Genomic DNA, 13,025 nt, shown 5'->3' on the forward strand with positions numbered 1-13,025 from the left:
ATTTGCTGAAGACTAAAAATTCTCTTAAAGGAGCCATACTTTGAAGCATTAGCAGAGTTCATAATTTACAAAGGCCAATCCTTTCCCAAAAGTAGATTTTGATATGGGTCAATGAGAAAGAACAAGAGGTTCCTGGGTGTATCTGTCTTCTGATTACAAGTGGCAGAAAACATGCCACAATCTTGGCTTAAGCAAAAGAAGAACTTGTTGACAAGCCTAGTTTAATACTCCAAGGTAGGGCTGAAGGCATAGCTGGATTTAGGGCTTATACATTATCATCGGAAGGCAGGGGTTTTGGTTTGGTTTTTGTTCCCAGCTCTCAGACCTGCCTATGACACTGATGGAATTAATCTCAGTTTCCTGTGACAGCAAGAAGATGGTAACAGGTTCAGCTGTGCATCCTCTCAAGTGTTCAGTCCAGAGGAGAAAATGCAAGCCTATTTTTCAGAAATACCCATGAAAATCTCATAGGATCTACCGGGTTACATGCCCATCCAGGACCAATCACATGGCCATGAAACAGGACGAAATGATTGGCCTAAGCGTGGCTCATCTGCTCTACCTCATGAGTCAGAGGGGTGTCAGTTTCACCAGACCTACATAGGCTGAAGGTGGGGAAGGGGCAGTTCTCCCGACAAATTCTGCTGCTGCTGTTAAGTCAGTAAGTCATATCCAACTCTTTATGACCCCATGGACTGTAGCCTGTCAGGCTTCTCTGTCCATGGGATTTCCCAGGCCAAAATACTGGAATGGGTTGCCATTTCTTTCTCCAAGTGGGTCTTCCTGACCCAGGGATTGAACCCATGTCTCTTGCTTCCCAGGCAGATTCTTTACCAATGAGCCACCTAGGAAACTCATCCTCTGATAAATATCTGGATTCTTATTCACTAGAAGGGCAGACACAACAGAAGCCCACTAAAGAGGTTATTGGAGGAGACTGGAACCACCTGGAAGGGGTTAAAAGATTACAAAATGAGAAGCAGGGAACCTAAAGGAAAAACCCTGCCTCTTTCTCCACTTTGCCCCTCGGCTCAAGGCTGCGGGAAGCAGGTGCCGTGCTGTGTCATTGCTTCATGGTAATACTTCTTGGGGACCTGGCATGAGTGAAATCCATGAAATTTAGATACCACAGCAGTATCTTTAAAAGGTTATCAGGTGGAGAATGGCTTTTAATGTGGAATCCAGGCTTCCAATTAGAGGTTTATTCCACTTGCTAAACTTGGCTTGAGTTAAATGCCCACCGACCTCTTGTCCCTATTAGCATTTCATCACTGCGATGAATTCTCACAAACAAACCCTCTCCTCTGCCCTTCCTAATGGTACACACTCTCTATACCATTAGGGTCTGAATTCTTTGCCCAGACAAATTGCCAGGACCTCCTTTTCATCTCTTCCATAGTAAGGATGCAATCCAAGGGAAAAAGACAACAGCGCCAAATGCAGCAATGCTTCTGAATGTTCACTTGACTTGGCCAATGCCTGACCGGCAACTCCCGCAGTTCCAAACCGTCCAGCAGCATGTGGGGGCAGGGGGAGCGGGGAGTGGAGGTTTCCTCTTCTCTCCCCCCTTCCAGGAAAGCAGAGACAATATAGCAGACCCCAGAGACCAGTAAAAAAACACCTTTGGGAGCCTCTCAATCTACTCAATCCCCACTGACTACTCCTAAGCACATTCTAACTTGAACCTGCCGGTCCTAAGAGAGCCCAGTGAAAGGCTCCCTAAAGCCATTAAAAGAACTCTCCCCAATTTCTCAAAAAATGTCTGCAATTTTAGGATCTCACATTTTTCTACAATAAGCATGCCTCACTTTTGCCACCAAAAAACTAAAATAAGTACGGATATTCAAAGTTTCAGGATCTCCACAATGCCTTGCCCACTTTGAAGTTCCCTCTGTAACCAGTGACTGACTCAGTCGCTGCTCACCGTATTTCAGGCTTTTTCTGTCACTGCAATTGCATCTAATCATAAAAAGAGAAATACACTTCTGACAAATTTAAGAATGCAACATAGAAGAGATCTCTGGAAAGAACTCCTATCAGCTCTTTTATACCCAGATGCCCTCGGTGATAAAATCCTAGTCTTTTCAGGAAATCAGTTCATTCCTTGCTTGTTTTATCAAAGAGCTCACTCCCTGCTAGTCTCATCTTCCTGATGAGACGGTCCTTTTCAGGGCAGAGATATTCTGATTCCCTCCTCTTTCCTGCCCTTCCAACACCCACCCAACTTCTTCACTTGCTCTGCATCCCACCATGCAGAGGACACCTGCCACTGACCTCATTCTCAGCTTTGTTTGTTTCCCTGATGAGATTACTGGGCAGGTGCTGTAGTCTTTGGTTAGCCGGGCAATTGGCTCCGCGCAGTTCCTGTGACCCACGCCCTGGATGGCGGGACATCTTCATTACTCACGATAAGCTAGAGGTACAGTTACCAGCAAGGTCCACCTCCGAAACTTGTTTAGCCAGTTCCCTTCTTTCGCTGAGCTGTTCCAAGATGGGCACATGCAGATTGACAAAAACACCGAGAGTTTCTGTGTTCCGAGGAACCAGTACCACCAGAACAAACCCAGGTCTCTTGCTGAACTATGATTCTTGATTCCTCTCCCCATATTCTCTTTCCTACAAAGCTATCAAGTTTTAATGCGGTGCTGAGTTGCTAACAAAAACGGTGCGTTTTGGGTTTTTTTTCCCTGAATGTCAAACAACATATGATCATGAAGCAGGTATAAAATATCAGAAAAGCAAGTGTACGCTGTTCCTGCCTGGCGTGCAAACACACAAGTGGCTGGGCTTTAAAAGCTTCCGTGTTCACAAGAAGTCCTGGAGCATTAAAATTGATGCTGGGGATTAGGTTGCCTTTCAGAGCAGCAGAATCTGTATAAGTGAATCCTCCTGGGCTGAGCCATTTTCAGCCCAGGCATATTAAGTTGGCTGGCCATGAGTCAGCCTTTGTACACACACGCACAGTATTTAACCGCGCGTGCAGCAGGCCCCAAATTAAAACCATATTTTGTTAGCACCACATGTTCCAGACTTGACAGTATTTATCAAAGTGGAAGCTGCTGGATTTACTGAAAGAAATGAATTTCATCAGGGTCTGGCAGACCCAACCCTGATAGGGACTTGTTCTTTGTCCCCTGCCCGGCAAGTGGTACAGTGGCTGTCGGCACAAGGCTGTCGACTGGCTTTGGGCACCCTTTGTTACCAGATGTCTCTAGGGCCTGCCTCTCCCCCAGCCTGGGCCTCATGGAACATCATCAGTTCCACAGCTGTTTGTTCTTCAAGCTCCAGTTTGTGTTCCTGTCTCTTGAAAGGAAGGTCATTTCTTCCTCCCCAGATCTCTCCAGCATCACTTGGAGCTGGGATGGAAATGCAGAGTCCCAGGCTCCACCACAGACCTTCAGCATCTGCACCTACAGGTGTCTTGTAAATGCATGGGGGGGCAGGGGTTGTCACAGTGGAGGGTGCCATGGAGAGGGGTCCTTACTGGCCGCCGTGGGCGGGAGGATGCTGGGCAGTCTGCAGTGTGCAGCATGGCCCCACATAGGAAAGACTTGGTTCATACATCATGGGACTCTCTAAAGTGCCACCAGGCAGTCAGGAAGCTGAAAAACCTTCATTTAATTATCTAAACCTGGAACCTAATTCCCCTTTTCCACAAAGACACAAAGTGTTGTTTACACAGTTTCGGTAGCCAAAGAATTTTCTAGGAATTCAACTTCTGTGAACTGAGAGAAGACGGTTTTGCTTTGTTCAGAATTTCACCTTTGTTCTTCATTTTGGAAACACATCATTGACAGGAATGCTGCTCACAGCACTTCAATCTCCAGGACAATATATCTGTATCAATATGCTTTGGTAGCTGTCCCCAGAACAGGGATTTTATATCTGATGACTTCATTGGGTTTTGGTATAAATGTGCCTGAGCATTTATATGTTGAAATGTTGTTTCATTGCAAATTGATTTTATTTCTTCATATCAGAATTAAGCAATTCATTATACAGATTTTGAGTTAGTTTTATTATTCATGGATTCTATTTTAAGGAAATAAAGCCATTTTGAATTATTGGAGAATGTTGGGATCTGATAGGGTTGACAATCTTGGTGCTACATCCTTCAGTTGGCCCTTATCACATGCTATCTAGTTATCTCAGTTGTATTTTTGAGAGACCATGCATAGTGTCCCCTACTAGATTATAAACATTCTTGGAGTAGAACTGATAGTTTATAAATTTGACATTCTAGACACCTTAGTTTAGCATAATGCACCTACTGAGCATTAAGTAACTGATCACATGGTTACTTTGAGGCCAGTCCCTCACCCTTCATCCCATCCCTCTAATACTACTGAGTTCCCACTGTGTGCAGAGCACCAGCAGCCTGGCTACAAGAGTCATTAAGAAAGAGTTTGGCACATGGAATGAGCAGAAAGCTTATAAAAAAGATTTCTGAAAAAAGTGGAGGTTAGAAATGGTCCACAGGGGAAACAAACAAAATGCTATGAGGTTATGGAGGAGGAGACAATTTCAACATGTACATATGCACATATATAGTCTAGAGTGACAAATGTATGTATAAGTTCCTTTGTGTGTTTTGATTAACAGTTGACCATCACCATTTTTGTCCCCATTGAATTAGAAGCTTTTTGAGAGCCATGCTCAAGTCCTCTACTTCCTTTGTATTACTGCCAAGCTTCAGTGTTGCATCAGACAAAATCTCTTCTATTTCTTGGGACAAAGTCCACAGACATACAGTCTTTTCAATCTCGTGAGATAATATGAGTGTGTGTGTGTGTGTGTGTGTGTGTGTGTAGGCTAGATTGACCCTGTAGTCAGCATCTGGATTTTAATCTGTTGATAATTTGGAAAGGTCATTTCACCACTCTGGTGGTCATTTTCCTCATCAGAAAAGATGGATCAGATTGATGTTTCCCAAACTTGACTGTTCCTGGGGAGATTTTTTAAAATATAGAAATCACCGGGCTCTACTCCCAACACATTTAAAAGACTTTGAACGTAGAATCCAAATAGCTATAGATTTTAAAAGATATCAAATAATTCCAGTAAGTGACCAGGTTTTCTTTCTTTCTTTGGCCACGTGGCATGTGAGATCTTAATTCCCTAACCAGAGATCCAACCTATACCACCTGCAGTGGTAGCTCAGAATCTTAACCACTGGACCACCAGGGAAGTCCCTGGCCATGTTTTCTTTTCAAACTTCAATGTGTATACAAATCACCTGGGAGATCTTAAGATGTAGATTTGATTCTTCAACTCAGGAGTGGGGCTTGGGAGTCTGCATCCTAACAAGCTCCCAGGTGACACAGATGCTGCTAGTCCATGAATCCTATTTCAATGGCCAAGAATAAAAGACTTTCAAGTATTTTTCAGCTGAATACTCTCCATCTACATCAAGGTGGTTCAAACTGTAAAGAATCTACCTACAATGTGGGAGACCCAGGGTCGATCCCTGGGTCAGGAAGACCCCCTGGAGAAGGAAATGGCTACCCACTCCAGCATTCTTACTGGGTGAACTCTTTGGACAGAGGAGCCTGGAGGGCTACAGCCCATAGGCTTGAAAAAAGTTGGACATGACTGAGCAACTAACACTTTCACTTCACTTTCAATGTTATACAACAGGATTCTTCATCCTCTGGGTTCTAACACCTGATGATTTGATGTGGATCCGATGTAATAAAAATAGAAATAAAGTGCACTATAAATGTAATGTGCTTGAATCATCCCCAAACCATCCCCACCCCACCCCCTTCTGTGGAAAAAACTGTCTGCCATGAAACCAGTCCCTGGTACCATAAAGGTTGGGGTCCACTGTTACACAAGGTGACCTAATGGTCATCTTTTTAGTCCATGCTTTAGTGTACCTAGCCAAGTTAAATCATCATGGTAGAGTATGGAATCATTTCCTTCATTTATAAATTTTAAGTGATACTTTCAAGTAATCTCTGGAGGATTTTTTTCCTCTTAAGTTAGCATACCATAGTACAACATTGAAATAGTTTTCAAAAATCCTCAGACTAGAAACAATTTTTCAACCAATCAGCAGACTTTGAACTGACCTTCTGGGGCACATGGAGCTCAAAGTTGGTGTGATCTGAATGTCAGAGCAGGTGCTCTCTCTTCCCGAATCCTCCCATAGGCTGGCATATGCCTGAAATCCTTTTAACAGAGGACAAAGTCTCTCACTCACTCTGTAATTAGTGATGAGGCTTAAAATATCCCTGAGGAGGGTAAAGCACTGACTTTGCATCTTAGCAGAATAAAGAAATGATGCAGGAGATTTTTCAGGGAAAGAGATTTTCACAGGAAAGAGTTGGATTGGGGGAGGTAAGCTGGAGCAGAGAGTGAAAAAGGTGTGTCAGAAAGGGAAGCCAGGGGCCTGAAGTATGCTTGACATTCTTCATAATTTTGTCCAAAGGAAACTGAACTAAGGGTTTTCAGAAAATGGCAGCAAGCCAGGAAAGCCACCACGTTCTTTGGGGAGGCAGCCGGAGGCAGGGTGGAGAGTGGTCTCCTCCTAAGGAACAGACATCCCACCTAGTTCCTTTGCTCATCTCCTGCATTCCTGTGAGAAGCTCTCAGGCCTCTTTCTGCTGAGTTCAGTTCAGTCACTCAGTCATGTCTCTTTGTGACGCCACGGACGGCAGCACGCCAGGCTTCCCTGTCCATCACCAACTCCCAGAGCTCGCTCAAACTCATGTCATCTTTATGCTAGTCATGTCTCTGCTACAGTCAACTCTCTGCTACATGCTACAAACTCATGTCATCTTTATGCTTCAGTCCTGCAAACAAGCAGAGGAGTGGGTCCCAGGGAGGAGAAGGATCAGGGTGAGGAACATTCACAGGGCCTGAACTGACCAAGTGGGTTGCGGGAGGGAGAGGGTCCGCAGGAGAACTGAGGTGGCCGCTAGGAAGAGGAAGGTGGATGTGACCTAGAAAAGAAGGGGCCCCATAAAGCCAGGTTTGCCTCCAACACTGTATAGAGTCTCAGACTCAAGTTCTTGGCAACACAACCTCTTCCCAATCTCCTGCAACTGATCTCGAGGTCACGACTGCCAGTTTAAGACATGTGAACAAGGCCGAGGAAATTTACCTTTCTTCCAGTAATTAAGACATTCAGTCTCCCCTACATACTTGTGATGCTCAAGGACACCCACTCTCAAGGAAGCAGTGAGGCAGCTAGGAGATCTTTGAGTCTGGCTGCTGCCCAGGCTGGATTTGCCTCTGGGCATAGTGGCCGAGCCTGTAAGAGCTGGAACCATCTCTAAGAGCAGGAGATAGACTGGGCACTGATAGGCTGTTAAAGCTGCGAAGAGCTTGCTCCAGCAGCCTCCCTCTCAAGTATTCTTTTAATCACCTTTCTTGAAAAGGGAAGGAGCTGAAGAGAAGCATATAGATCACATGGGCTATTGAGGCGGAGAGGAAAGGCATTCTAAATATTCAAATGATAGTTCTTCATCTATAAACCACATGATTCACTGAATAGCAACTGACACGTGGACACTCAATTCAACTAAAATGGTGGGAGAGAAATTGTCCAGTGAAGCCTACAGGAGCAGGGCCATCCAAGCCCGCCACAGAGAGATGAGTGCAGGGTCACTGGTTCTTGCTGACTCACGGCAAATGGATAGGGTCTCTTCTCAGGGTCCCTAGGACACAGGTTGTCCACCACAACTCCAGAATGAAGTCCATTTTTGAAGGACTGAAAAGAGAAGGATAAGAGAGGAGTATTACCTTCACTAACATTAGAAGTCCCCTTAAAATCCTCCTATACTGTTCCTTGAATGTAAATTGGGACAGCCACTATGGAGAACAGTATGGAGGTTCCTTAAAAAAATTATAATAGAGCTACCATCTGATCCAGCAATTCCACTCCTGGGTATATATCCAGAGAAAACCAACATTTGAAAAGATGCAACCCAGGAATTTCCTGGAGGTCCAGTGGTTAGGACTCTGCCATAGGCCTATGTTCAAAACCTGGTCAGGGAACTAAGATTTTTAAGCTGTGAAGTCACCAAGAAAAAAATATATGCACCCCAAAATTCACTGCAGCACTATTTACTATAGCTAAGATAATGAAGCCACCTTAATGTCCACAGACAGAGGAATGGATAAAGAAGATGTGATACAGATATATAATGGAATATTACTCAATCATAAAAAGTACAAAACAATGCCACTTGCACAACATGGATGGATCTAGAGATTATCACAATAAGTGAAGTAAGTCAGAGAAAAATGAATATCATATTATATCATTAGTAGAATATGTAATAGATACTCTGCTGCTGCTGCTAAGTCGCTTCAGTCGTGTCCGACTCTGTGCGACCCCAGAGATGGCAGCCCACTAAGTTCTGCCGTCCCTGGGATTCTCCAGGCAAGAACACTGGAGTGGGTTGCCATTTCCCTCTCCAATGAAGGAAAGTGAAAAGTGAAAGCAAAGTCACTCGGTCGTGTCCGACTCTTCGCGACCCCATGGACTGCAGCCTACCAGGCTCCTCCGTCCATGGGATCTTCCAGGCAAGAGTACTGGAGTGGGGTGCCATTGCCTTCTCCAGATTAAGAATAGATACTCTACATTATATCATATGTGCTTAGTCACTCAGTCATGTCTGACTCTTTGCGATCCCATGGACTGTAGCCTGCCAGGCTCCTCTGTCCATGGGGATTCTCCAGGCAAGAATACTGGAGTGGGTTGCCATGCCCTCCTCCAGGGCATTTTCCCAACCCAGGGATTGAACTCAGGTCTCCCGCATTGCAAGTAGATTCTTTTCCATCTGAGCCATATGTAGAATCTAATTTTTAAAAAATGATATAAAAGAATTTATTTACAAAACAGAAACAGACTCACAGTTTCCAAAAACAAACTTATAGCTACCAAAGGGGAAACATGGAGGGGGAAGAATAAATTAGGAGTTAAGGATTAACACACACACTACTATATATAAAATAGATAACCAATAAGGACCTACTGTATAGCACAGGGAACTCTACTAAAAATTCTGCAGTAACCAATATGGGAAAAGAATCTGGAAAAGAATGAATATATGTATAGCTGAATTACTATGTTGTATACCTGAAACTAACACGACATTTTAAATCAACTATACTCCAATAAAGTTTATTTAATAAGAAGTCACCTTACCCAATGAGACCAAAATCCAAGGTAACCTAAGGATTTTGACACAAGAATGGATGGATTTTTAGATCACACTCATTTTATAGGTAGGAAAACTGAGGCCCAGCAAGAGAAAGAGGTTTGTACAAGTTCAGAGGTAAATTCTCAGCAGTATGGAGTCTAGAATCCAGCTGTCTCAGACCCACTCTCCTCCCTTCCCCCAAGTGCCTCCCCAGAGAATGCAGTAGCTCTCCTGGCTTGTTACAGTTTCCTGAAAACTCTGAGTTATCAGAGATCATACTCCCCGACCCTAATTTCCTCAGCCCTCGAGGTGGGGCTGGATGAGGCTCCCATCCACGCTGCCCCAACTCCAAACTTGAAGACCAGTGGGAAGAGGGTTCTTGCCAAAGGCCCACTGTAGACTCAAAGAGACAAAGCTTAGGTTCATGAACTTACACCACCTCCTTGAGAACTCCAAGTTTAGGGGGAGAAATGAAAGCTCTTACTGGACCCAACTGGTGGGCTACACCCCATAGGCCTGCAAAGCCTTGCAGCTGCCCAGCCCAGAGACAACAACAGAGACATCAGCAAAAGTTCCTGGAGCAACCCCCCACCGTGGATATAAGCCAGAGAAGGAGAAGCAAGGAAGAGAAGGAGGTTACCTACCATCTATAGGTGGAACTGACGTCAGGTTTGCTCATCAATTCCCCAGGAAACCAGTGGCTGGGGCAGGGGCAAGCACATAGGCAGTTACTTATGAAATCTTCTAAATAAGAGGATTGGATAGTCATGTGAGTGAAGCAGGGACTGGTCCAGCAGGGGATGAACAGAGAGCAAGAGAACAGCCATCTTGAATGGCCTGATCATAAACGAACTAATTTAGCACGCACTAAGACCAGCATGGCCGTGAGCAGGTACAAGCAGGACTCTGGAGCCACGACTGGTTCTACATCCTGTAGTTATGATTCCACCATAGAAAATATCAGTAGCCTCCCATGGTTGGACACAAGTAGGGGCTGTATATCCCCCTCCTAACAAGCTTGCTGCCAAGTGTTGCTGTTGCAATAAATTTAAGTCTCCGCTCAACAAATCCCATCAAATACAGGGACATTTATTTGATAGACAGCAGACAAAATTAATTTAAAATGATCTCATTGGTAGTTGAGAAGACATTTCTCTCTTTTCTTCCTGCATCTCTACCACCACCCACCCTCCAAAAAGTCAGCAGAAACACAAAGGCAAGAGGGCTTGCTGTTCTCAACACTGTCCTTAAAGGGTGCCATCCTCGGGCATCCTCTTCATACATGGTGACGCGTTCCAGGGACCCAGGAATGTGTCTACCCAGAGCTCAGTGCCTCACCTTCTAGGCCAAGTGGTACCCAGAGACCTCCCTGGTCAAGAGTCCTAAACTCACCTCCACAGCCTGCACAGGCCTCTCCCTGGACTCTGAGTTCTGAGGATAGACTGACCCATGGCTGAGCTCACACCTAGGTCTGAGGAATGGACAGGGGACAGCTCTTCACAGAGAAATGGGGAGTCCTCAACATGTGAGATTGAGTGTGGGCTGAGAAGGGGGAGCCAAGGGGAGCAGGTGAAACTTTGAGGGGTCTGAGGATTCTATATTCAGTCTGGGCATCCCAAGTCCCTCTGAAGTTGTAGTTTTCAAGGCAAGAGGACAGAATATATTCTCTAGGATAGTTTTTAGGTTACTTTTACAGCTTTAAAATTGCATTTGGACACATGTATTTGGACACATGGTATATGGATCTCCACCTGTACCCTTGTTCCATTCTGCAAACCTCTGCTGGAGGCAGGCTTTTTGAAGTAAACACAAAGACTGGTCTCCTCTGGTTAATGGGAGGGGTAGGGGGTAGGTGAGAGCCATCTTATCCCTGGAGACACCACAGCAGTGGGCTCCAACCCCTGGCCCTACATGAGGACATAGTAGCGAGCTTGCTGATTTAAAAAAAATTTTATTTATTTATTACTTTATTTCTGGCTATATTGGGTCTTCGTTGTTGCACGGGCTTTTCTCTACTTGCATCAAGCGGGGGCTACGCTGTAGTTGCTGTGTGCTGGCTTCTCTTTGCAGTGGCTTCTCTTGTTTGGAGCATGGGTTCAGTAGTTGCAGTTCCCGGGCTCTAGAGCAGAGACTCAATAGTTGTGGTGTAAGGACTTAGCTGCTCTGTGGCATGTGGGATCTTCCCATATCAGGGATCAAACCCATATCCCCTGCACTGGCAGGCAAATTCGTCACCACTGAACCACCAGGGAATCTGGAGCTTGGTGATTTTTAGCCCTTATTCACACAAGGCAATTAGTCTTGTTATTGCATAAACACATATACCAAACACATCCCCAAAAAATCTGTGGGTTCTACTAACTCAAGAATTATTTCTAACATTTTTATGCAAATAAAGCAACCTAAATTGTTGACAGAGACCAGAATTGACTTGCTTATTATTATCTACGAATTAACCCACCCTGCCTGGAGAAGGAAATAGCAACCCACTCCAGTGTTCTTGCCTGGAGAATCCCATGGACAGAGGAGCCTGGCTACAGTGGATGGGGTTGCAAAGAGTCGGACACGACTGAGTAACTGATCACACACACATAGAGAGTTAAAAAGATTAGGATTAAAAAAAAAAAAAGATTAGGATTTACTTGCCTATCACATTACTCATACCAGGGTATTTAAAAATGAACACAAACGCGACACAGCAGCCAGCCTCCCCGGGGCCCCTTTGTTCCTCAGCTGGACACACCTAGGATGGTGCTGCGGGTCACAGCATCCAGGGTGAGGAGTGGACCGGCCCTAGGAGCCCAAGACAAAGGGGCCCCCTGGTTTTCACCCCCGGAAGAGCCATGTCAGCCTCCAGAGGTGATTTATATCACTGTATGGGGCAACAGTTCTGCCACTCAACAAGCCACATGCCCCAGGTCTATGTCCAGGACTGGAACTATAAAATATTGTACAATATAGTCTCTCTTTTTTCCAATGCCAGTGCTCCATGTTAAGCAACTTCCCTTTATCTGCACTTAATTTACTGGACCTAAGAATTTTCTATTTACATCCATCTAGGGATTTATGGGCCTTCCCCAATGGATCAATGGTAAAGAATCTGCCTACAAGACAGGAGACCCAGTTTTGATGCCTGGATTGGGAAGATCCCTTGGAGGAGGGCATGGTAACCCTCTCCAATATTCTTGCCTGAAGATTCCCATGGACAGAGGAGCCTGGTGGGCTGTGGTCCATGCGGTCACAAAGAATCGGACATGACTGAGCACTCACGCAAGCTGGGGCTTATGAGCTGGCCTGGCCAGGACCCGCTACATGCTGATTTTCCTACTCTTTGTTGTGGTTACTCTTCACATAAACTTGGGCTACTCTAACAATTGTTTTTCAGCATCCTCTGGACTTATGAGAAGGCAACATTGAGCCCAAAACACAGGATCAGAGGTAAAAGCTGTGACATTTAAAAATTCCAGAGTTCTCTCCAAAATTCTGTAGGAAGTCAAGTAGAACCCCAGGTTAATTAACTGGAAAAAAAATCTTTATCATTTAACAACAGACAGTATCAGATACAAATCTTAATCTACATATATGTAAATATTTATCTATTTTTCTACACATGCTACATGCTAAGTTGCTTTAGTCATGTCCAACTCTTTGTGACCTTATAGATTATAGCCTGCCAGGCTCCTCCATCCATGGGATTCTCCAGGCAAGAATACTGGAGTGGGTTGCCATCTCCTTCTTCAGGGGATATTCCCCACCCAGGGATTGAACTTGCATTTCTTATGTCTCCTGCTTTGGCAGGTGTGTTCTTTACCACTAATGCCACCTGGAAAATTCCCTTATTTTTTCTATAATCCAACTTAATTTCTATTT

This window comes from Cervus canadensis, chromosome 20, assembly GCF_019320065.1.
Source record: "Cervus canadensis isolate Bull #8, Minnesota chromosome 20, ASM1932006v1, whole genome shotgun sequence".
Taxonomy (NCBI): domain Eukaryota; kingdom Metazoa; phylum Chordata; class Mammalia; order Artiodactyla; family Cervidae; genus Cervus; species Cervus canadensis.